General features: G+C 47.5%; 2 protein-coding genes across 3 annotated transcripts in view; both read right to left on the reverse strand.

Annotated features, from left to right (window-relative positions):
* Positions 1 to 25,109, reverse strand: part of LOC119208997 (disco-interacting protein 2 homolog C) — a 52,832-nt gene that overhangs the window by 21,921 nt on the left and 5,802 nt on the right. The gene's annotated exons all lie outside the window — the stretch shown is intronic.
* Positions 10,349 to 25,109, reverse strand: part of myo10 (myosin X) — a 209,716-nt gene continuing 194,955 nt past the window's right edge. Inside the window, exon 43 of the transcript XR_009942496.1 lies at positions 10,349 to 10,361. The gene's annotated coding sequence lies outside the window, so the exon portion shown is untranslated. The remainder of the gene's footprint in view (positions 10,362 to 25,109) is intronic.

Below are 25,109 nucleotides of genomic sequence, written 5' to 3' on the forward strand. Positions count from 1 at the left end.
CTGCCTGTCCAAACACGCCTCCCAACAACATCAGCAAAACAAACAAATTGGTTTGTTTGTGGCCGACTTCACAGTGAGGTGAGAGAGAGAGGACACACACACACACACACACACACACACACACCTGTCTTCATCCCCCCGGGGCCCTTTGGGATGTGCAGCCACCATCTTTAATTGTTACCACGGCGTTACTGCCAACAAAGAGTTGGGGAGGGGTTGGGAGGGTAAATCAATATTGTCATAATCAAACGTATTTGCAAAGGATTAGAACTTTACCATAATAAAGTAGTAATTAGTAAGTAAGTACTTTGAAGTATTAGTAATAATTGGTCTAATCGGTTGATGATCCTGCCCTTTCAAAATAAAACGCCCTCCTCTCACTGAAGGTCATTCAGTTCGTTAGGGTTCACCTGAGCAGAGGTCATCACAGTGTCATCACCAGCTTCACTACATACAACTGTGTGTGTGTGTGTGTGTGTGTGTGTGTGTGTGTAAAATGGCACAGAGCAACTGCAGCAGTATTGCATTTCAAAGGTTATCTTTTCCTATTTTGGGAAACTTCTAACGTAGGCAAATTTCTACCGGCTGCAGGATCCGTATTTTGCACACACACACGCACACACACACACACACACACAGGTGCAGGTGGATTGTCCGTCATGTTTACCTTCAGGGCTGAACCGTTGACAGTTAACCTCAAACACTCCTCCCTCCCTGTGTGATAATCAGCAGGTTTGTGTGGATCATTTAAAGTGCTGCTTGTGGTTGGTTATTGACACAGGGAGCACCTGTCACTTATAACCAGTGAATAATAACTTTCTATTTAACACCAAAATCACAAATGACGGAGGGCTTTAGAGTCTGTACACATGTGACATCCTCTGTCCCCAAACCCATCGGCACAGGAACAACTCCCCAAACAATGAAAGGAAGAAACCTCAGTAGACAGACGGATGTGTAATGAACAACGTAAAAGATGCACCACACACACAGACAGAAATGACTCCAATATTACCAGTAGAAATATTTAGAGCGAGTCGATTTGAAGCCTTGACATTGGTGAGTTAACAGCAACTTTAACAACATAATGATGTCTCCTGCAGAGATGAGTTATTAAATCATGTCAAAAAGAAGAAGAAGAAGAAGCCCTGAAGAGCGTTGATGGTGTCCTCTGAGCGTGTAGATATTTATATTGAATGAAATGAGTCTTGGATTTTCTCATCTCCTTTGTGCACCATATCCAACGCTTCCTTCTTAATTCAATTACATCCGCCAGGTGCAATCTGGAGAGGAGGAGGAGGAGGAGGAAGAGGAAGTGTTGACCCAAACTTTGGCTCGGAGTGAAGCCGCCTGGGCTCTGGGGCAGGAAGCAGCACATGTGTAAACACAGCAGCTGTGTAGAAGTATATGCATATGTGCTGTGTGAGTGTGTATATAGACAGAAAGAGAGAGATGGATGGATTGTTGGGCCCATGAAGACAATAATAATAATAATAATAAATAAGGTTCCTTTCATGGACTTATTTCTCTTCTCAGTTACGCGTGTTGTATTTCAGATCTTGGTTAATTTCAACCATACAACTCTGAATGCATCAGTCACCATTAGTCCCTGATTCCACTGTAAACTAAAACCAAATGAAGATTCACCGGGGTTACCATGGATACGGGAGGAGATGGACGGATCGGATATTATTACAAGGTTCCTGGTGGGACATAAGAAGAAAAAAGAAGGTTCCACTGCTACACACTGAACCTGTGGACCCTGTGCAGCGACCGTCCCTGGGGGGAGTCCTCCAACAACCTACGGAAGCTGGCTGCGTGGAGGTGGGGGTGTCAGGGAGGTGGGGGTCAGGGGCCAGGGCGTCGCTCACAGGGGAACATGTGTGCCTGGTTAGCTTCCCCCGGATAAATAAAGCTCAAGTTAAACCGCGGCTGAGCCCTTTAGCTGCGAGGGCTGCAGTGTGAGTAGAGTGAATTAATCCCAGCGGATTACACACACACACACACAGAGATATTAATACATAATCCAGAGGGTGTGTAAAACCATCAGAGTGAGCTTTTCACGCCAGATCCCAGATTTGACCGACTTCGGCATTGTGGGTATTCATGTGAACTATTCAGACTCTGCAAAGTCTATTGGAGCTCAGGCAGGATTCTGTTTTTGCATTAGGTGATTTATTCATATCATCTAGAAGTGGAAGGTAGTTGGCGCCAGAGTCTGTTCAAATAAAAATGCAGGGTAAAATGGGGGAGGACCTGTGACAAATAAACATTATAAACCACTAAAATGTGGTTTTATAGAACAAACTCAAACCTTGAGGTTTTAGTGTAGTTTGTAGTAGTAGTTTTTTTTTTGGCCAATTTAAGTTGAGGCCAAGGATTTCAGCCAAAGCTCCGCCCCCAATTTCAGCCAAAGCTCCGCCCCCAATTTCAGCCAAAGCTCCGCCCCTGACTTCGCACAGAACTCTAAGACAAACTGGGGCAAAAGAGCTTCTGTTAATCTTGATGTCGTCGAGTGTTGCCACCAGACTTTGGATTTTCCAAAACCAAAGACCCTCACAGCTCCTCTTGGGCACAAGTTGTGTTGGTGCATCTCTGGTCTCTCGTTGTTCCTCCTGTGTCGCTCTTTTCCGTGTTTTCATGTAGCAACAGAGTTACTTCTTGTTGTGAACTGTACCCAGCATGCATTTCGGCAGTGTGTCACGAGCTCTTGCGTTTTGGTGTTTTTCCCCTGTTAAAGAGGGTTTGTTGTGGGTTATTCGTTGTTGTTATAAAGTTAAAACCACGACTCAATCTCACGTAAGACAAGTAGCTTCGGCCGTGTTTAACGATGACGTGTAAAAATTAATTCTGCCGCCTGCCCGAAGAGCAACGTCACTGGTTTGAAAGGTACGTGAGAAATTCATAGCGTACAGAAACCTTTATACAGCAGCCAGCCGTCCCTCTGGGATCTAAAGCTCCACCGATATGCCCCTCCCCCTCTCCTGGCCTGGTGTCTGCAGCAGAGAAGGTTCCATCAGCTGCTTGGCGAGGCGCTCTCCTTCCCCCGCTGCTCCGGCCGAGAGGAAATACCAGCGCGCTGCTAAAGCAATGTGGTTTCAATCTGAGAGACTCCGTCCCTCCGTCCCTCCCTCCCTCGCTCGCTGCTCCTCTCTACGGGTCCCACTAGGAAAGCCTTTCAGTGCCGAGGAGTCAGCAGAAGAAGGTTCATCTCGTCCGCGTCCTCCTCAGCGCTCACACCACTGTTGCTACAAAACCACCATGAAGACACAACGTGACCACAGAGAGACAAACAACACCATTACAAGAGTCAAAACCACCACGAAGACACAACGTGACCACAGAGAGACAAACAACACCATTACAAGAGTCAAAACCACCACGAAGACACAATGTGACCACAGAGGGACAGACAACAACTATTACAAGAGTCAAAACCACCACGAAGACACAACGTGACCACAGAGAGACAGACAACAACTATTACAAGAGTCAAAACCACCATGAAGACACAACGTGACCACAGAGAGACAAACAACACTATTACAAGAGTCAAAACCACCACGAAGACACAACGTGACCACAGAGAGACAGACAACAACTATTACAAGAGTCAAAACCACCATGAAGACACAACGTGACCACAGAGAGACAAACAACACTATTACAAGAGTCAAAACCACAATGAAGACACAACGTGACTACAGAGAGACAGACAACAACTATTACAAGAGTCAAAACCACCATGAAGACACAACGTGACCACAGAGAGACAAACAACACTATTACAAGAGTCAAAACCACCACGAAGACACAACGTGACCACAGAGGGACAAACAACAACTATTACAAGAGTCAAAACCACCACGAAGACACAACGTGACCATAGAGAGACAAACAACAACTATTACAAGAGTCAAAACCACCATGAAGACACAACGTGACCACAGAGAGACAAACAACAACTATTACAAGAGTCAAAACCACCACGAAGACACAACGTGACCATAGAGAGACAAACAACAACTATTACAAGAGTCAAAACCACCATGAAGACACAACGTGACCATAGAGAGACAAACAACACTATTACAAGAGTCAAAACCACCACGAAGACACAACGTGACCACAGAGAGACAAACAACACTATTACAAGAGTCAAAACCACCACGAAGACACAACGTGACCACAGAGAGACAAACAACACTATTACAAGAGTCAAAACCACCATGAAGACACAACGTGACCACAGAAAGGTTAAACCCTAACTCGATGGAGACAACTTGTGCCTCATTTTGTCTTTACCGTCTTTATGAATGATGTAATTTAGGGTTAAATATAGGTTTAGGTATAAGGCTTTAAAGCAAAAAAAAATGTTTAATTCTGTAAACAAATCCTCCTCCAACCGGATCCTGGCCCCGATACCGGAGACCACAGTATGCTCAACTAATCTTTAGTTACACCAGCAGGTCACACACACACACACACACACAGCTGTTGACCCCAAATCCTTCCAACTGTACAGATCGACTTTCCACAGCATCTGCCACGTGTGTGTATCTTACATGGCTAATATGGTTAATTCCCCCCAACACACACACACACACACATGTTAGGATGCCAATGATTCATCCCATTCAGTCACACTTCTTTTAGGTATAACTCTATTTAGAAAGTAAGTGCTATATATATATATTTAGCTAATCTCATTTACACATGCGTTTATTGTGAATGTTCTTCAGACAGGGAGACAGACAGAGAGTGAGACAGTGAGACAGACAGAGAGTGAGACAGGGAGACAGACAGAGAGTGAGACAGGGAGACAGACAGGCAGGCAGAAGGACAGCCTGTTGCTCATTTACATTTAGATGAGTCCATTAAGATCACGACCCGACAGAACCTCGACTCTCCTCATTCGTCTCACATTAAAAGTGCAGCTAAATGATTTGTTGGTGTGAAGGAAAGTGACCACTTCAAGCTTCCTCCTCTTCCTCTCCTTCCTACAACCTCCTCTTTCTTTCTCCTCTTCCTTTCGTTCCTCCTCCACCTCCCCTCCTACATCCTCCTCTTCCTCTCCTTCCTCCACCTCCTCCTCCCCTCCATCACCTACTCATCCTCTTCTTGCTCTTCTCTCCACAACTCCTCATGTCAGGTGTGTGCGTGTCTGTGTGTGTGTGTGTGTGTGTGTACAACCTGAACAACAGAAGATGGAGACTTTGAAGCTTCATATGGAAACAAATTTTAAAAAAGTGGTACAACGTCAATAAATAGAATTATATAAATATATTCCAACCGAATCCGACAAAACTTAATCTGCTTCATGATTTGTAATGAATTAATGTAATGAGTTAATGTAATGAGTTGATGTAATTCATCGTGCCATCATCAGTCATCTCATCGGTGTGACTCTCAGGGATTGATTGGTTCTGACTGCGAGCCTCGTGACACCAGAAGATCCATTATGGGGGGGTCGGGGGGGGGGGGGCGTATACTGCATCGATTGTTGTTCCTTGGGAAACGTTTTGGCAGAATTCACCAGGCTGTGAGTGTAAGAAGAGGCTGTTGGTTGGTGGACTGATGGAGGCTGGAGTGAAGTCACCGTGTTTGAGAAGATAAAACCAACCGATTTGAACATCTTCTGTCCTCAAGATGCTTTCAGCACCACAACATGCCCATAAATCATCATCATCATCATCATCGCCCCGTGCTAGATTTCCTTTTAACGCCACGTGTGAGGAAGACGAGCGGCTCAGATTTCATTGCAGGATTCCTCCCCCCCCCCTTCTCCTCGCCCCCCCCCTGAATGCGTTTGTTGCGGTGCACTGTTTTTCTCCCTCTCCCATCCAGAAAGGAATAAAAACAGGACCTGTCAAGATATAAAAAAGGGCATTTATCCCAGTCGCTCGAGGGGGGGGGCAGTCTGCTCCCATGAGCCACTGCTGCACCGAACGAAGGGAGAAGAGAAGGAATGAAGAAGAGGAGGGGGAGGAAGAGAGGGAGGAAGAGAGGGAGGAAGAGAGGGAGGTCTACGGCGTTCTGCTTTATTCAGGATCAGCTGGGCTCATGTGACGCTCTCATTGATGAACACTAATAAATCCACTGGAGAGGTGGAGGGGGGGGGGGTGATGCAGCAGAAAACAGGCAGCGCAGACACACACACACACAGGAGGACTCACACTGTGACTCCACCACGGTAACAAGTTTCCTCACAGCAGCTGCTTCATTTCATTCTGCTTCATACACAGAATAGTAATTGATTGAGGCAAGAGGCAAATAGAAGAGGGGGGGGGGTTGAGGGGGGGGGGGGGGGGCAGACACAGAGAGACAGGAAAGACAGAGACAGACGGCAGTGGTCCTGATCCAGGACACGTTCACCACATCGACACGTTCCCTCCAGACGAACACTGATGAGCTTTAAACTGTCTCCATCTGGATAAAAACCCTCTCAGACGATGGAGGGTCCACAGGGTGGATGAATCAGACAAACCCAAACACCAGCATCAAGCTACTACCCAGTACCAGCTCCTCGTACCAGTACCTGCTGCAGTGGTCCGATACTACACTGAAGTTGTTTTCATCGCTTTGAAGAGTCATTTTATCTCTGTAGCTCCTCCTCCTCCCAGAGCCACCTGCTACCAACAGGTGGATTAATGTTAATATGATTAAGATGAACATCCACCACGTGCAGCCTGTGAGACACGCATAACGGACATGGAAGCACACAAATATCCCCCAGCATCCTCTCCGCTGTCATGACAACACCTAGACCAATCAGGGCGGGCCCCCGGGGGCGAGGAGCAGCGGCTCCTCCTCCATCAGCGCAGGGTGGTGCTCGAATTCTAATGCATTTCGTTCAACTTGACCCACAGCGATGGACTCTTCAAGCTACGACATGCATTTAAAAAGTTTTCTTCATTTGCTTTGGCGCCACCGGTGACCATGTGACCATGTGACCATGTGACCCGGAGAGGCGCATTTGAAGCTCGGACCGCCTCGGAGGGGAAACCCAACCAAGGACCCATCAAAGAGCAGCTTCTGCTTCCTCTCTGCAGCTGCATCAGCCTTTTCATCTCCATCAATCTTTCATGGCGTCTGACTGAAGAGCCATTTACACTTTTTATTCATCCATTATTCATCCATCCATCCATCCATCCATAGGCGCTTCATAGAAAAGATAAACAAAAAAAATACATCAAACTGTAAACTAACTTTTGCAGAATGCAAACAAACCAAACATGTGACAGGAAGTTCATCAAATCAGGTGTGAGATGAAATCAATCAGCAGACACACACAACACTTATCTGTGTGTCAGTATGTGGACGTGTGAAGGGAGGTCGGAAGTGTGTGTGTGTGTGTGTGTGTGTGCGCATGTGTGTGTGTGTGAAATGTTCCATGACAGGAATAAAGCAACAGCGTGTGCTGCCGTGATGGTTCGGTCCGTTTAGCTCCTCGGGGAGGGGGGGGTGGGGGGGGGATTCCCCAACTGACCTCCAGACGTCTGAAGTGCCGGCACTCAGACACCGGAACCCCCCCCCCCCCGCCTCCATAATTCAGGTGTGTGAATTAGACCTGTTGCATTATTTAATGCGCCCCCCCGACCAAGCACCACAAGCTGATCCAAATCTGTCACTTCCCCTCGCACCGGGCCCAGGGTGACACACACACACACACACACAACCACTATACATTATATATAATATTATATATAATGTAAAGGACTTGAGTCCAGTTGACTCATTCAAAGGCTGCATTAAACTGAGCTGCAGTGTTTTTCATATTTAAAGATAATCCCAACACACATGAAATAAATGAGGTTTTCTTTTGGTGTGTTTTTAAACACTGTGACACACAAACGCACCTTAAAGTCAGCGTCAATGTTCTACTCCGTCTTCTAAGTAGGCGGCGGGGGCTCGTTTGACTGTTGGTCACAAATTGCATGAATCAACAGACGTGGATGGAAACATTTTCACAGCTTCTCTGTTCCAACACAAACTGATGCCATGATTGATCAGATATTAGATCTTTTTGGGCAAACTCTTTTCTTCCTTTTTCAAACTTCTCCACATCTTTTTTTTCACCTCGTTCTGCCTCCTGTTTTGCTCTTAATAAACTTGTTTTTACCCCCTTACACCCCCCCCCCGGCTCCTCGCTGCCTGTGCTGTGCCCATATAAGGGCGGCTTGCCGGCAGAGCGGCACACATCCCTGGATTTAAGGTGGAGGTTTGACCCTCGCAGCAGAGTGTTTGTGGACTAAAATGACCACCAGAAACGATGTTTGGAACAATGTTTACATCTGTGTTCTGAATTTAGCCCTCGAGCTTCAGCCTCTTGTACCTTATTGCTCTTAATATTATTTTGTGTGATTTGGGATGTTTGTCTACAAGATCACCTTTAAGTTTTACCAGAGATGTGTTCAGACCTGCTGTGGTTAGTATGAGACAAATCAAATGAGCAGACAAGGGAAGCCTTCTCTCTAATGTCCACCAGGGGGCGACTCCTCTGCTCCCATAGACGTCTATGAGGAAATGACTCTACTTCTGTGTAGTGACCAGCAGGGGGCGACTCCTCTGCTCCCATAGACGTCTATGAGGAAATGACTCTACTTCTGTGTAGTGACCAGCAGGGGGCGACTCCTCTGCTCCCATAGACGTCTATGAGGAAATGACTCTACTTCTGTGTAGTGACCAGCAGGGGCCGACTCCTCTGCTCCCATAGACGTCTATGAGGAAATGACTCTACTTCTGTGTAGTGTCCAGCAGGGGGCGACTCCTCTGCTCCCATAGACGTATATGAAGAAATGACTCTACTTCTGTGTAGTGTCCACCAGGGGGCGACTCCTCTGCTCCCATAGACGTCTATGAGGAAATGACTCTACTTCTGTGTAGTGACCAGCAGGGGGCGACTCCTCTGCTCCCATAGACGTCTATGAGGATATGACTCTACTTCTGTGTAGTGTCCACCAGGGGGCGACTCCTCTGCTCCCATAGACGTCTATGAGGAAATGACTCTACTTCTGTGTAGTGACCAGCAGGGGGCGACTCCTCTGCTCCCATAGACGTCTATGAGGAAATGACTCTACTTCTGTGTAGTGTCCAGCAGGGGGCGACTCCTCTGCTCCCATAGACGTCTATGAGGAAATGACTCTACTTCTGTGTAGTGACCAGCAGGGGGCGACTCCTCTGCTCCCATAGACGTCTATGAGGAAATGACTCTACTTCTGTGTAGTGACCAGCAGGGGGCGACTCCTCTGCTCCCATAGACGTCTATGAGGAAATGACTCTACTTCTGTGTAGTGACCAGCAGGGGGCGACTCCTCTGCTCCCATAGACGTCTATGAGGAAATGACTCTTGATTTATTGCCTCCGTATTTTAAACATCAAATACTTCAAGAGCAATAAGTCTCCAGAGTTGGAATATTGTCTATTTCTGTATTTTGTAACATATTTAAAAAACATTTTGGACCGCAGTGGACTCACAATGTTGAAGTTGCAGAGTGTTAAGCTGTCTGGACAGCTGGTGTGTGTGTGTGTGTGTGTCCACACCAGGTGAAGGCTGACTAACCAACGAGCTCCTGCTGCGACCGACAGGCGGGGATGAGGAAGAGGAGCGATGAGGAGGAGCACAGATGGGGAGAGTCAAATAAACATGACATGAACGAAAACCATGGAATCCTAAAGAAATCATTCAAACTCTGTGACGCTTTATCTCATGTAAACTGTTTAAAGGAATCTGGATTGAATTGAGAGGAAATGAGATTACAATCTTTTTTTAGATTAAACAAATACACTCCAAAATGTTTACATCTGTGTGCTGGTGACGACACACACACACACACACACACACACACACACACACACACACACACACACGTTGTCCACAACACGTTGTCCACAACACGCAGTAAATAATGCAGCAGAAGCATATGTTTCTAATATGCGAGTGTGTGTGTGTTTTGGCCTGCAGGCACGTCCCCCATCACGTGCGCTGGCTGCGTGCTGATTGGCTGCAGGCTGATTGGCTGCAGGCTGATTGGCTGCAGGCGTTGGACCTGGAGAATCAGCCTGATGGACATAAACATTCTGAAATGCCACTTATTTTGCAAACTTTGAGTGTGTTTGGCTAAAAACACCTGAGCGTGTCTTAAAAGCCCCCCCCCCCCCCCCCCCCCCGGTCATTAATACCAATGAAAAGCATCATTTGTCGTCCCGTCCGAAGGCTGAAGCCATCAAGGACACGCGAGGACGAAGGCGTAATGAAGTCGAGAGTCCGGAGGCCGCTCTCACCGACCGATACTTCATTACAGCGCGAGAGGGTGAGAGTCCATGGTCTCAGTCACAGCTTTTGGGGCCAGATGTTCATCCTTTGAGAGCCTCTCAACATCTGCACCGTCCCCACGATTAAAACCTCAAAGAGCCAACGGAAAAGGTTCATCGCCTTCTAATCGGATTCAGCAGGTGACGAAAGCGTTGACAGGTGAAGTGGAATAATCCCAGTCTGGGCCCAAATAGATATGTCAAATCAGCCGGTTCAGGTCACTATTCTGTACACACACACACACACAAAATGAACTGTGTTTGCAAAGGATTATGGGTGCAAATGGAATCAAACTGGTCCCCCCCCAGGTGTGAATGAAGCCCCCCCCTTCGTCACATTGTTCATCACGGCCCCGACCGAGGTGCCATTAATTAGAAATATGAATCTGAAATCCTCACAGTTTAACCCTCGTAGGAGGGGATTAGTGCTCAGTTAATGTGATACATGCATGTGCATGTTTCCCTGGGGGGGGGGATTTATGTCACCAGGCAACCGAAGGAGTGTAGAAAATCATCCTTTTCTCCAAACAGGAGGGGGGGGGAGAATAGTTTCAGAGGAGAACCCTGACTCATCAACCACCACAAAGAAGGTCTGCTTTCAATCCTGGGAAGGTGCAGGACGACCTTGAACGGAGCGAGTTGAAGTCGATCCTGATCCGAGTCGAGCAGAGGAGCTCAGGTTGTGGTCTGACCCCCCCCCCCCCCCCCCCTTTTGGGTCTCACGTCTTTCGAATGCAGCGGATGTGACCTTCCAGAAGAGGAAGAAGACAACGCATGTTCAGCCTTCGTCCCATGTGACCCATTCCACCAAATATCTAAAATCTCCTCTCCTTAATGTGTCCTCAATCCCCACGACGGGGGGGGGTGTAAGTCATCAGCTACGTCAGCTACATGCAGCAGCTGTAGCTGTCAGATGGTCACGTTATCTCATGCACTGACTGTTTCTGCCTTCATGAGGCCACTGAGAGCTGCCTGCAGGACACACACACACACACACACACACAGACACACACACACACACACACACACACACACACACACACACAGAAAGTGGACGGATTGAAAGCTGCTTAACTTGCAAACATAACGGCAAACAATAAGACTCTTAAACGTAATGAGCTCACGCTGCAGAGGAAGCGAGCAGATGCTCACAGCGTGTCCCCCCGTTGTTCTGCACACAAACGCACAAACGCACACTCGCGGTCTGGTCCGCTCGCCGGCGCCGGGCCCGGCAGAAGGCGAGCGCCGCCGGGCCTTTTCTCAGTCCGCCGCGTTGTGACCGAGCGGGTCGGCCGAACTGAACCGGAGCCAGAAGGGAAGGAGGAGGGAGACGAATCCCAATGGAACGACTTTAATGCGGAGGAAGGAAAGGAGGAAAGGACAGTAGGAAAGAGGATGCAAGCAGAATAAATTATAGTGCTGAACTAAACGGAAGAACGAGGAAGAGGACAAAATGAGGGCTGGACGGTTGCCGTGGGAGACGTGGGGGGGGGGGGGGGGGGGGGGAGAGGGGGGGGTGTGTTTTAAAGAAGATAATTTCTAATCGTGGTCAAACACTCAGTTTCCATGTCGACCTCACACTCGACCCCCCCCCCCCCCTCCGCTGGGCTGCGATTGGTCTAATTGCTGAGATTTTCCGGGTCAACAACGCTGATGACCTATCAGCGGAGAGCGAGAGCCCTCGACCCCCAACGACCCCCCCAACGACCCCCCCACGACCCCCCAACGACCCCCAACGATTCAGATAATCCTCTTAATGCATGTTAGTGTGTGTTTAACAACTTAAATCCCCTTTGGTTACAGGATTAATCAACGTTATTAACCCCGATAGTGATTTCCCCTTTTATCGAATTGACCGAGCAAAGTAAACAAATATATATATATATATATATATATTTAATATATGCTTTAAATATTTGTTCCTTCATAACAGTTGTTGTTCTCTCGAACCAGAAGAGTTGATGGAACATCCTTCATTCTTCATGAAACTTAATGAAAAGGACACAACACAAATTCAGGATATTCTGAGACGAAACCAAGTCAGAAAGTTAGCCGTTAGCCGTTAGCATTAGCCACGTTACCAGCTAATCGGGGTCACAGAACTACGCGGTGAGATGTGGTGCAGAAATGACACTGAAGCGGTGGCAGGGTCGAACATCTGGCGGTTTATAATAGAGACGGGTCAACGAGGTCAGAGTTTACCCGCCTTAAAAAAAAAGAGCTGGTCCATAGAAAAAAGGTCTCACACACACTTACACACACAGTAGACTCTCTAGTTGGGGATGACCCGCGTGTCGGTGATCTCTATATTTTGAGATCAGATGAGTGACCACGGCGGCGTTTCTTTGGTTAAACGACACTTCATTTCAAAGCGCTAAGTGGAAAACCGTGTGATTCCATACCGACGTGAACTCATTAAAACGCTGATTGACTTTTAGTGACAATAAGTCAAAGGAGAAGCTGCAGGTTACAACTCAAATAAAGGTTCCCCCAAGACCATCAACTCATGTTTACAATGTTTACTGAGGGAATAAATCCAGAGCGAAGTAGAGTCATTTCCTCATAGACGTCTATGGGAGCAAAGGAGTCGCCCCCTGCTGGTCACTACACAGAAGTAGAGTCATTTCCTCATAGACGTCTATGGGAGCAGAGGAGTCGCCCCCTGCTGGTCACTACACAGAAGTAGAGTCATTTCCTCATAGACGTCTATGGGAGCAGAGGAGTCGCCCCCTGCTGGTCACTACACAGAAGTAGAGTCATTTCCTCATAGACGTCTATGGGAGCAAAGGAGTCGCCCCCTGCTGGTCACTACACAGAAGTAGAGTCATTTCCTCATAGACGTCTATGGGAGCAGAGGAGTCGCCCCCTGCTGTTCACTACACAGAAGTAGAGTCATTTCCTCATAGACGTCTATGGGAGCAGAGGAGTCGCCCCCTGCTGGTCACTACACAGAAGTAGAGTCATTTCCTCATAGACGTCTATGGGAGCAGAGGAGTCGCCCCCTGCTGGTCACTACACAGAAGTAGAGTCATTTCCTCATAGACGTCTATGGGAGCAGAGGAGTCGCCCCCTGCTGGTCACTACACAGAAGTAGAGTCATTTCCTCATAGACGTCTATGGGAGCAAAGGAGTCGCCCCCTGCTGGTCACTACACAGAAGTAGAGTCATTTCCTCATAGACGTCTATGGGAGCAGAGGAGTCGCCCCCTGCTGGTCACTACACAGAAGTAGAGTCGTTTCCTCATAGACATCTATGGGAGCAGAGGAGTCGCCCCCTGCTGGTCACTACACAGAAGTAGAGTCATTTCCTCATAGACGTCTATGGGAGCAGAGGAGTCGCCCCCTGCTGGTCACTACACAGAAGTAGAGTCGTTTCCTCATAGACGTCTATGGGAGCAGAGGAGTCGCCCCCTGCTGGTCACTACACAGAAGTAGAGTCATTTCCTCATAGACGTCTATGGGAGCAGAGGAGTCGCCCCCTGCTGGTCACTACACAGGCTTTAGCTCATGAAGCTTTGACGTCACTGAGCTCCTAACCAACAAGCTCATTACACAATTAGAGGACACAAAAGACTTCAGAGAAAACGGTCAAATATTTGAAGCCCAGTTTCACTCAATACAACGTGGGAAAAAACACACACACTCACACACACACTCACACCGTGCAGGACAATAGTCCGTTTCAGGCCCTGAACAAACACATTAAATCTGAATCAATATACAAACGGACGTGAACACTGGCCCAGTTACATTAATGAAACCAACTGTCTGTGTGTGTGTGTGTGTGTGTTCATGGTGACCTTAAGGCACAGCTGAGGGTCTGACTGTTTATATGGCTGGAATGCATGACTGAATGCCATCCACAGCAACGTGTGTGGAGGGGGGGGGGGGGGGGGGGGGTCTGGGGAGGGATTCAGGTGTCTCTTTAGCAGATTTAGCTGTGAAAGTGTCACAAACCATCCAAACTGGAGACGCCTGTTTGCATGTTTCTCAGAACATCAAGTTCAGAGAGTGTGTGTGTGTGTGTGTGTGTGTGTGTGAATTCCACTGCAATATATGGAGGTCCCCTCTTTGATATGTAAATATCACTCAATGCAACACGCTTCTTGGTATTTAAAGATAAAAAATAAAAACAATTTTTCAAAAGTTCAAGAAGAAAGAACAACCTTTAAGTGTCACTCCACCAGGATGTTAAAAGTAAATCTTAAAGAGGTCCACTTAGTCCACTGTTGGTATGGTAGGGCAGTATGTGTGTGGGTTGTCCTGTGTGATAGACAATGCTCACTGTGTATCTACGTAGTCATAGATACACACACACACACACACACACTAAAAACAAAGAGAGCTGTATGTGCCCCCCCTCCCAGACACACACACACACACACACACACACACACACAGGCTGCAACTGTTAAAGTGCGTCACTGAGCTAATCCATACTCAAAAACACAGGCCACGCTGCCGTCTGAGGCTCCACGGTCTCCTTCTCATGGAAAAACGAGACGTGTCTTTGATTCTCAGGAAGTGAGTCACAGCTCAGTTTGAAGTGTTCAGGGACAAAAGTCTGTCAGTTAGCATGTTACCGCTATCAATGCTGTCCTCATTGGTCTCTGTGGAGACACGAGTCTTTGTCCCCCGTCGTTAAAGACACAATGATGAGCAAATCCAGATCATTCAGTCAATGGCAACTGTTTTCTTAAATGTAACATAATCGACTGCATGTTTACGGGCCCCAGATATATATAATATATATATATATATATACATATATATAAAAAGTGTTGTAGCTCTAACAGAGTTTCTATTTTTAATGCCACGTCGGCTCAGAAGAGGACGGTCGGACGCATCAGAGGTCGTCCATCTCGGACTGTCGATAACTCAGAAATAAAAGACCAGGGCTGGAAATAGAAGGAGAGAAAAGAGGAGGACGGGGCGTCCCCACAACGTCACCACGGACAGAATGAGACATGTATCCTCCAGTTTAAATTGAGAAAATGTACATTTGTCCCATTTTCTCATATTTGTATAGTTTTTTTTTTTACTGCATTTATGTTCTTGATGTTTACAAGCAGCTTCTTAAAAAAAAAAAAAGTAAAGTCATGTCTCAGAAGGTAATCGGCGCATTCGGGTTCTGGAGTTGCCGACGTGGCTCCACCCGTCCCCGAGAGGCATCACAGCTTGTTGTGAAAAACAAACGCACCCCGGTCACAAGTAGCTGCTCTAAAACACAGCGCACATTGATCAATGATCCCAAAATACTTCTAATAAAAAAGAACCAAACATCAGGAGAAGAAAAGAGATTCCTTCAGGAGCCTCTGCTTCCACACACACACACACACACGCACACACGCACACACACACACACACACACACACACAACTAATCAATATTAACGTTAAGGGGGGGGGGGGGGGGGGGGGTGTTCCTGCCCTCGTTTACATCTTTTATTTTGTAGTTTTCAGGCTTGCGTTTCCTCCCCCGGAGGAGACAACAATGAGCTCAGTGTGCGGCTGCACCTGTTGGTTCCATTCATCCACCCTGGAACCAGAGGAGCAGCGGGGACTGGTTTCCTCGTCATGACGGATCAAAGGAAAAGAAACACATCCTTAAGGGCGCCATAAAAAAAAAAAACCTTCGGTCGCGACAAGTGAAGCCGAAGCGTCTTGAGCGCGCGTTTCTCCCCCCGACCAGCAGGGGCGACTCGTTGTATAGAAGTCCGTTAGAAAATGAAGGTACTTCTCACTGGATTTATTACCACATCCTCATAAAGTTGAAAAGTGAAACTTGTTGCTAACAAATAACCGTCGTTTTTTTTTTATCTCGTTTCTTGCACTTTGACCTTTGAATCCTGTAAACAGTCCCACTGGGGGACTAATGGAGGATCCTCTCATGTCATCAGGATACGTCCACGAGGGGACTTGAACCACGTGTCCCCTTCGTCCAGGGGGTTAGAACGCGTTTCTGGCATCAGACACTCGGACCGCCGCAGGAAGCCACCTGGACGCCAGCGGGGGTGGCAGATGGTTTTTATCTGCTCCTCTGACTTCAGGCCTCGGCTTTTAAAAATAGTGTACAATGCTTTTATTTCATTACTGGTTTATTGATTGATAACACGGTGGAGATAACGCAGAGTGAATGGACTCCTATTCAACGTTATTAAAGGCCTTCCAAAACGGAACGATGGAATACGGTCGATAAAGCGCTGCATGAAGAAGTTAAAACGTAAAGTGCAGGGAAACAATTCCTTTCTTTGTCCTTAGTGGACAAAAGAAGCTTTGTGCCACACAAACTCTCTTTTATCAGCAGAATGAACATGAGGCCGAGGAGCCGCCTCACGATGTTCATACAGTCGCGGCTCTGCGCCGTCACAGGTGCATTCTGGGTGCTTTCCATTCTGAACACTGCGTCTACAAGAGTGTTTGTCACTGCAAGTATATTGGACTGAAATAATGACAAAGAAGAAGAAGAAGATGAAGCAGAAGGGGAAAGAAGCAAGGAGACGAGAGAGGCAGGAGGAAGTGAATGAAAGAAGAGAAAGAAAGAAAAAAGAACAGGAAGTATTAAGTGACAGAAGCAGGAAGAGAGGGTGAAGGACAACAGAAGATGGAGAGAAGAAGGAAAGTAAGAAGAGTTAGTAGAGGTGGATGGAAAAAAGAAGAGAGGATTGAAGAAGGAAGGATGGAGGAAGGAGGAAGGGAGCAGATGAAAGAGAAAGAAGGAAGTGATAAGGAGGTAAGAATGAAAACAATAAAGTATGGAAAGTATGGAGAAAAAAGTGAGGGGGAACCTGGGCCTACAGCACCCAGAATGCACTGCACACACTCCCTCTAAAACTACACCAGAGCCTTTAATTAGAAACTTCAACTTTTAACCTGAACTTTAACAAGAGAGTAAAACGCAGGGAAAACAAAGTCCTGGCAGGAAGCATCTGTGCTGAATTACAATAAAGGGCCCATCGCCACGGCAACCAACCGCGAGCCCGGCGATGAACTTTAACGCTCACAGAGAGCCGGCCGAGCTTCAGCCAGGGCAGCGCGTGTTAGCATTAGCATTAGCATCAGCACATTTTATATGGTTGGGAGACTAGAAACCACAATGTTGTTTTTTTTGCCCACAATTTAAACTGGTGAATTTAAATCTGATTTCATTCATCAACCAACTGAAACACACCTGAGGTGTTCAAACCTACAGAACCGTATCCAAGGGAAGGTTCTGGATGATCAACATGACGCTGGAGGCGTGAAGAAATATTGATTCTTGGTTTGAATTCTTCACCGAACCTCATATTCGAAAGATGGAAAAAAAAAGGCAGAAAAGAATTTATGATGAATTTAAAGGAAACATCGGCGATGCTTTTTTGAATAGAAGCATTGATTTCTTTCCCTTAAATCAAACCCTGATTGAAAATCATGATCATCTGGTATTTTTTAGCAATGCGGCTCATTTGCGTCGCTTGTTTTCTTCTGCAGAATTTCAAAAAGCTCCTTTTTAATGTTGATTTCTGTTTTTTTGTGCTTGTCAATCAGCCGGCCGGCAGGAAGGGAAACAAGCTGCGGCTGTGCGGAGTGCAGCTGACATCACATGACGTCCAGCCCAGCAACCCCCCCCCCCCTCGCAGATATAAAAGCGTGTCATCGGCAAAGAAAATCACTTCAAGGGAACTATTTCATATATCGTCTTTCATTTAAGCCAGAGAATTCTTCACAATAAAGGAGGTCGTAATTGTACATCAATGTTTACGGACAGCTTACTAAACCGCAGTAAAATAAGTCATTTATTCATCACACATGAACAAATGATCAAAAATATATAATATGTAACTAAATAAATGAATAGAACTCTAAGCCCTTAAATTATTATTTCACATAAATACCACACTGCTATAGACACAACATCTTGCCTCGCAGTGACCACACTTTAGATTTGTGAAAAAAGGCGACCGCTTCAGTTTGTAAAAGGTCAAAGTTCACGCCGCTTGGTTTTAAGAAGACGACTCGGCTGTGACTGCACGTCACACAAAAAAAACAAGAAGAAGAAGCCTCCAGACTCCCGATGATCACTTGTGACTCACCACCGGATCCTCAGGAGGCTTCAAGGGTTTAAGAAGAATGTCTCACATGCAGATAAACATCTACAGTTTATAGCGGCCCGGGTCGTGATAATCTGATATCACTAGAACTATGACACAGCTTTTCTTTGTTCTTTATTAGCTTTGAACGTATTTTATAAAGTGTAGAAAAGCGGTGTAAATAGGAGCTGATTCATGGCTTTCTGTAGGAGATGGTCAGACGAAGCAGAACCAACACAATGAATCATCAGAATCGCTCCATCAGGATGTTCCTTGCTATTCATACTCTGCTCATACTGTGTGTGACCCCAGTGACCCCCGCTCACCTCTCCCCGTTTCCAGTCCCTCTCTCTCTCTCGACAGCAGGGGAGACCATACGGAGGCCTGCAGCAGAGAACGGCATTGTGGGAGGTGATTATGGAGGGCGTGGGGGGGGCGGGGGGGGGTTAAAGACGGAGCCTGGTGGCAGTTTGTCACCAACTGTCTAAAACTACTCTCACTAACAACTCATGCTCCCGTGGCGGATTTGAACCGGCAACCTCAGTGACCCTGGAAGCGGCTTTTATTGTGACCTCATTCACAGTGAGAGCGACGCGCTCTGCACTGTGGGCACTGCGGAGGTTCTGCTTCTACCAAAAGGATGTAGACATTGTTAACTGCAGCGATGCCTCCATGCTGAGAGCGTATTTGGGCCTGTGAAGCAGAAGGCAGCACGTCGGGGACATATGGCACGAGGGCGACAGGAAGTCACATCCGGTACCAAAAAGGACAGCGTGGGACACCGCGGCCCCCGACTTCCCTCCAGAGCGCCAGCCATCTGCTCGGGACGCGTCCTCCGCGCCCGTGGACACACAGAGGGGACACAGGGGGACACGGGGGGACACGGGGGGACACGTGGGGACGGACCCAGGCTCCGCTCCGAGGCGTCTCTGCATCACACCCACCGACCTCCGGGACATAAATATGTAGCACAGAACCAGGTCTGGACTGATGTTGGTTTTGAATGGAGAGTAAACCAAGAGGACGAAAGTGACACAAATGAGAGGGAGGGAGAGAAAGGGGGGAGGAGGAGGAAGAGGGAAGACGGGAGGCCAACGAGGACAGAAGGACACGCCCATCCGTGACCTTTGTCAAAGATCAACAACTCTCTTCATCTGATATCCTAAACAACTGAGGTCAAACCCACTTCTACGTAGTGAAGACACGAGGTCCATGAATAAGGTTCATCATCATCATCATCATCACTATGTGACGCTTTATCACTGCTTCTTACTTTCACCTTTGACCTCTTAGGATTCAATGCAAGGGAAGCTTAAAAACACTTGAGCGTGGTTTCCATCCAGCGTCATATGTTCAGTAGGCAAGCCCCCCCCCCCCCCCCCCCGTCGACCCCCCCCCGCTCCGGCATGTGACCCCCAGCAAGTTAATCCTCTCATAGGTGCTCAGAGCTCGGTTCATCCTCATTTTGTGTAAACACCATCACTCCTTCCTTTTCTCCCACTTCCTGTGTTTCCATTTATTTGTCCACCTGGTTGAGACACCTGTAATGTGTCTCCTGCGTCACACTTCACTTCCTCAACGGAATCTCCTCCTCTCCTCTGTTTGAGTTGTTTAAAAAGTTGCGCTTGGTTACAGTCCGAGGCTTCATTACATCATGTACCCCCCCCCCCCCCCCCCCCCCCCCGCTGAGCCAGAAGCAAAGGGAGGCTCCAGAGAAAACATCATTGCTTCATGACTCCTCCTCTTCTTGAACACAACTAAGGAACAACACTCGTTAAACGGTGGCAGAGGAAGTAACATGTGGAATCTTTTCAAAGTAAAGGCGTCATTAACAAAACAACATCCTTAAACAAAACAGTCCGTCTTTTGTCATTTCGTCCCCAAACACAGCGGCTAATGTTGCACAGATGTGACCAGCTGTGTTCTTCTCTCCTGAAGCTCCCCGTGTGAGAAGAACGTTTCAAATCTCAAAGAATTCACTCATCGTTCCACTTCAGCAATTTTCTAGCGGTGTCGAAAGAATCACTTTGCCCCATTTTGTTTACACACACACACACACACACACACGTTTGTACGCCGCCACGACATCTTTTCACCATTAAATTCCTGAAACAAAAATAAATAAACTTTGATTTCATCTCGTCTGCTAGCTTAGCATCGAGACTGCTAGCCGCCGCTAACACTCTGCGCTCATGTCTACAGTCTGCTGTTAGCCGCTGTTAGCATGACATAATAAACAGGTGATGTACCGCGGGAAGCTGTAGTTGTTGTTGTTGTTGTTGTTGTTGATGGTAACATTTGTCATTTTGGGTCCTCCAAAGAGAAACGAGTGCAACGCGACACCGAAGAAGAAGAAACGCACAACGGCTCATTTGAAGCAGCGCAAGAAAAAGTCACATTGTTGAGTGATTACACAACACAGCGAGGAGGAGGTCATTTGATACTGTTGATGAGCGAATGGGGGGGCTGGGGGAGAAAGGGGGGGGGGACTCCAGTCTAAAAAATAAAACGCAAAAGGGCCTTTTTTTTCTTTCAAGCCTGAATGGAGAGAATGATGAAATCCATTTCCTTCCTGCACAGAGAGACAATCAGCCTCATTGTGTGGGTGTGTGTGTGTGGGGGGGGGGGGGATGTAAACCGGACTCAGACACACACACACACACACACACACACACACACACACACACACACACACACACACACACACACACACACACACACACACACACACACACACACACACACACACACACACACACACACACACACACACACTGCTGACTCTTTTCTTTAACCCTCTGAACTACAAAAGCAGTTTCTCACCTCTATGGAAACAAAACCATCTGCTACAAAATGTGTGTGTGTGTGTGTGTGTGTGTAGTACAGCACAATGACTATAACACAACTCTGCACACTATATATCATAACTACTTATGTATACTTATATATGAGACTTGACCCCCCCCCCCCCCCCCATAAAAGCATGCTGTTCACAAAACTGTGCTACTGTTACATTCAGCTGAATTGTGACCCAGCAGCGAGGTCCGTGGCGGTCTCTTTGCTCGTCACTCAGGCTCCGCCCCCTTCGACCCGCAGGCCGGCCCAACGGCACAAAGATGCAAATCGGGTTTGTCCTTGAACGGATCTGAACCCCCCCGACCCGACACGCCTGCCTTTGAGCAACGCCACGGAGCACCTGGGAGTCACCAAACATTGGGGGGGAGGTTTGTCAGGTTCAGAGGAAGTTTTATTTACATATGTAAAAGTCACCATCTGGAGTACTGTAAACGGGAGGGGAGGGGGGGGGGGGGGGGGGGGGAAGGTTCTCCTGCAGTGTTCATAGGGAGGAGGCCAAAGGCTTCGAGGGCTTATAGGAGCCACACAGTCAGAAGGGTTTAAATACAGTTCATCAGCATATGATAGTTCGGTATTCATCTGTCCAACGGTCCCTGAACACATCACGTGCAACAAGTGCTTCAGATAGAAAAAAAACCTCTGATGTTTTCCACAAAATATTTTATTCTACTCATTTGAAAGTAACCGATCACTCGCTAGATCCTGAAGAAAGTGAAGCTGCTGCTCCTCAGAAGCTGAGCTCCACTGAGGAGTCAGAAAGGCCTCAAATAACACGAAGAGTGTTGATGTAAAAACCGCGACGCAAACAGCTGTCATCACTGCAGGATGCTTGGTGCAACATCTACTGTCCTCATTGACAGCTCAGAGGCCACTGCTGCGTGTCCCGAGACATGGAGACATTCACCCATTCACCCCGTCACAAACACTCACTCACAATGTTTTTTGGGGTTAGAGTCCAGTTTCTGTCGTCTCTGGTCTCTCCAGGAGCTCTTCAATTACACGCCGTTAGCTTTAGCGCAGCGTGGCTAACGAACCGCGCGCGCGCACACACACACACACACACACACACACACACGCAGAAAGACGCACAAAGGTTCAGTGTGGGGGGGGGGGGGGTCCTCATTCCTCTGGATCCAATAAAGCTGTTCTGTTTAAAGGGATTAAGAGCCTCATTGTCCGACCTCTTAAGCCAGACGCAGGGCGCAGTTCACCCCCCCCCTCTCTCTCTCTCTCTCCTGGGGGGGGGGGGGGGGGGACTGTGCCCTGGGGATCAATGATTCAGAGGATTAGACTCCGATGAGGAAGTTCTGAGCCCACACTAACGTGGATGGTACCGAGCTGTGGACGCTGTCATTCTGGAGCCTTGAGTTGCTGCCGGGTTCTTTCGACCTGTCAATCCTGCCATGATGCTTCAACGAGGGGGTGGGGGGGGTCACAGGGTCGTAAACGCATCTACTACTACTTTTCTCGCCCCACACCTCTGTAGACCTCACTGCCCCCCCCCCCTCGCAGCGCATACAGCGTGTCAAAGAAGGAAGAAAACAGGTCAAAAGTGGGGGCTGAAAGTGCTCAATGATGCAATCCACCAAACACTGCCCCCCCCCCTTCTTCAACCCTTACACCCTCCCCCCCACGCTGTGGCGATGACATCACCAGCAGCTGAAAGCTGCTCACAGTATGAAGAGTTTTACTTCGTGAAGAACGTCACGTCTAATCTCTGCTGCTTTTCTTCTCGGTGGAGGAACTCGTGACCTTCAACAAAGTCTTCAGAAGGTCCTCGTTGTTCAAGTGTTTTCAGTCCAAATGTCTGAAATAGTGATTAACAAGCTGGAGAGATTTAAAATACATCAGTAAAAGAACTTTAGAAGGTTTTAAGTCTAAAATACAATGAAACGTTCCCACAGGAAGACTCGTCTTCCTTTACCTTAGAGCTCAGGACCTTAAAGCCTAACATGAGGTCATGTGACCGTGGTGGAGCTCCTTTATGGTCTAACATGAGGTCATGTGACCGTGGTGGAGCTCCTTTATGGTCTAACATGAGGTCATGTGACCGTGGTGGAGCTCCTTTATGGTCTAACATGAGGTCATGTGACCGTGGTGGAGCTCCTTTATGGTCTAACATGAAGTCATGTGACCGTGGTGGAGCTCCTTTATGGTCTAACATGAAGTCATGTGACCGTGGTGGAGCTCCTTTATGGTCTAACATGAGGTCATGTGACCGTGGTGGAGCTCCTTTATGGTCTAACATGAGGTCATGTGACCGTGGTGGAGCTCCTTTATGGTCTAACATGAGGTCATGTGACCGTGGTGGAGCTCCTTTATGGTCTAACATGAGGTCATGTGACCGTGGTGGAGCTCCTTTATGGTCTAACATGAAGTCATGTGACCGTGGTGGAGCTCCTTTATGGTCTAACATGAGGTCATGTGACCGTGGTGGAGCTCCTTTATAGTCTAACATGAAGTCATGTGACCGTGGTGGAGCTCCTTTATGGTCTAACATGAAGTCATGTGACCGTGGTGGAGCTCCTTTATGGTCTAACATGAAGTCATGTGACCGTGGTGGAGCTCCTTTATAGTCTAATATCAAGTCATGTGACCGTGGTGGAGCTCCTTTATGGTCTAACATGAAGTCATGTGACCGTGGTGGAGCTCCTTTATGGTCTAATATGAAGTCATGTGACCTTCCTCTATAGCAGGGGTCCAATAGGCTGATTCCGATCGACAAATCGATCTCAAAAAAGAAAAGTACGCGATGTCATGCGTGCACCTGAGACTAATGCTAATGCTAATTAGCAATCCTTGCTTACTAACAGACGCATTTTATTTCCTTCCAAAGCAACGCAGGCTGACCCCCCCCCCCCATTGATTAGCCGGTCAGTGTAACAGTGGAGGCGCGTGGGAGGACAGATGGGGAGTTATTGGGTTTAGATGTTGTTGTCGTGGCAGAGCGTGACGTCTCAGGGATTAACCTTCTATGACTGAGCTCCTCAGATCTTCAGCCTGGACCCTACAGACTCTCCTTCAGAAAGACACACCCCTCCATTCCAGAAGGTCCGACCATCACCACCAGCTCCCCATTGAATCCTCTCTGATCAAATGAACATCGTCGTTTGTTGGACTCATCCATCAACCGCTGAAATAATAAATTAAAGCTTCGATGAGGGTCCATTCTGCAGGAAACTCACGACTCGTCCGCACGCCGAAGCCAATTAGGTGATTGAGAGGCTTTCCGTAAAGGCTCTGAGACCTGCCATTGATCGGATGGAGGGGGGGGGGGGGAGCTAATGAAGTGCTGATCGGGGGTCTTCTGATTGCTCTAATGGCCGATGGAGCAGCCACAGCACATTACAGCATCCAGAGGAGCTTTTCTCCTGAGCGAGCACAAACGTCAACTGCTCACATCGGGGGGGGGGGGGGGGGGGGGGGGGTCTCAGACATGCTGACGTCTACGAGGAAGCATCTTATCAGCTTATTTTGGTTTACAATCCGAGGGTAAAAAAAGTCCAAAGCTACTGACGCGGTTTGAATATGAATTTGGATGTTTTTTATTTTACTGCTTTTTCACATTAAAATGAAACATTTCAGGAATCCGCCACACAGCTTCATTACTCTTCATCCTGATGGGTTTGTGCACACTTCATTTACTCATTTAAACAAGTCCCATTAACAAAAATAAAACCCAAAGGCGACATGGATTTCTGTTTTTATGGCTGTTGACAGTCTTTTGGGATTCGAGTGAAAGTAAAAGTAAAAACCTGAACAACACCAAACAAGGTTCGTCCTCCTGGCTTCATGTTCTTCAATGTTCTACAAACGAGTTTTGTTTGTAACCATCTGAATCCTGAGCAGATCCGAGGCATTTTTATGTCACA

The sequence above is a fragment of the Pungitius pungitius genome, chromosome 15 (assembly GCF_949316345.1).
Source record: "Pungitius pungitius chromosome 15, fPunPun2.1, whole genome shotgun sequence".
Taxonomy (NCBI): domain Eukaryota; kingdom Metazoa; phylum Chordata; class Actinopteri; order Perciformes; family Gasterosteidae; genus Pungitius; species Pungitius pungitius.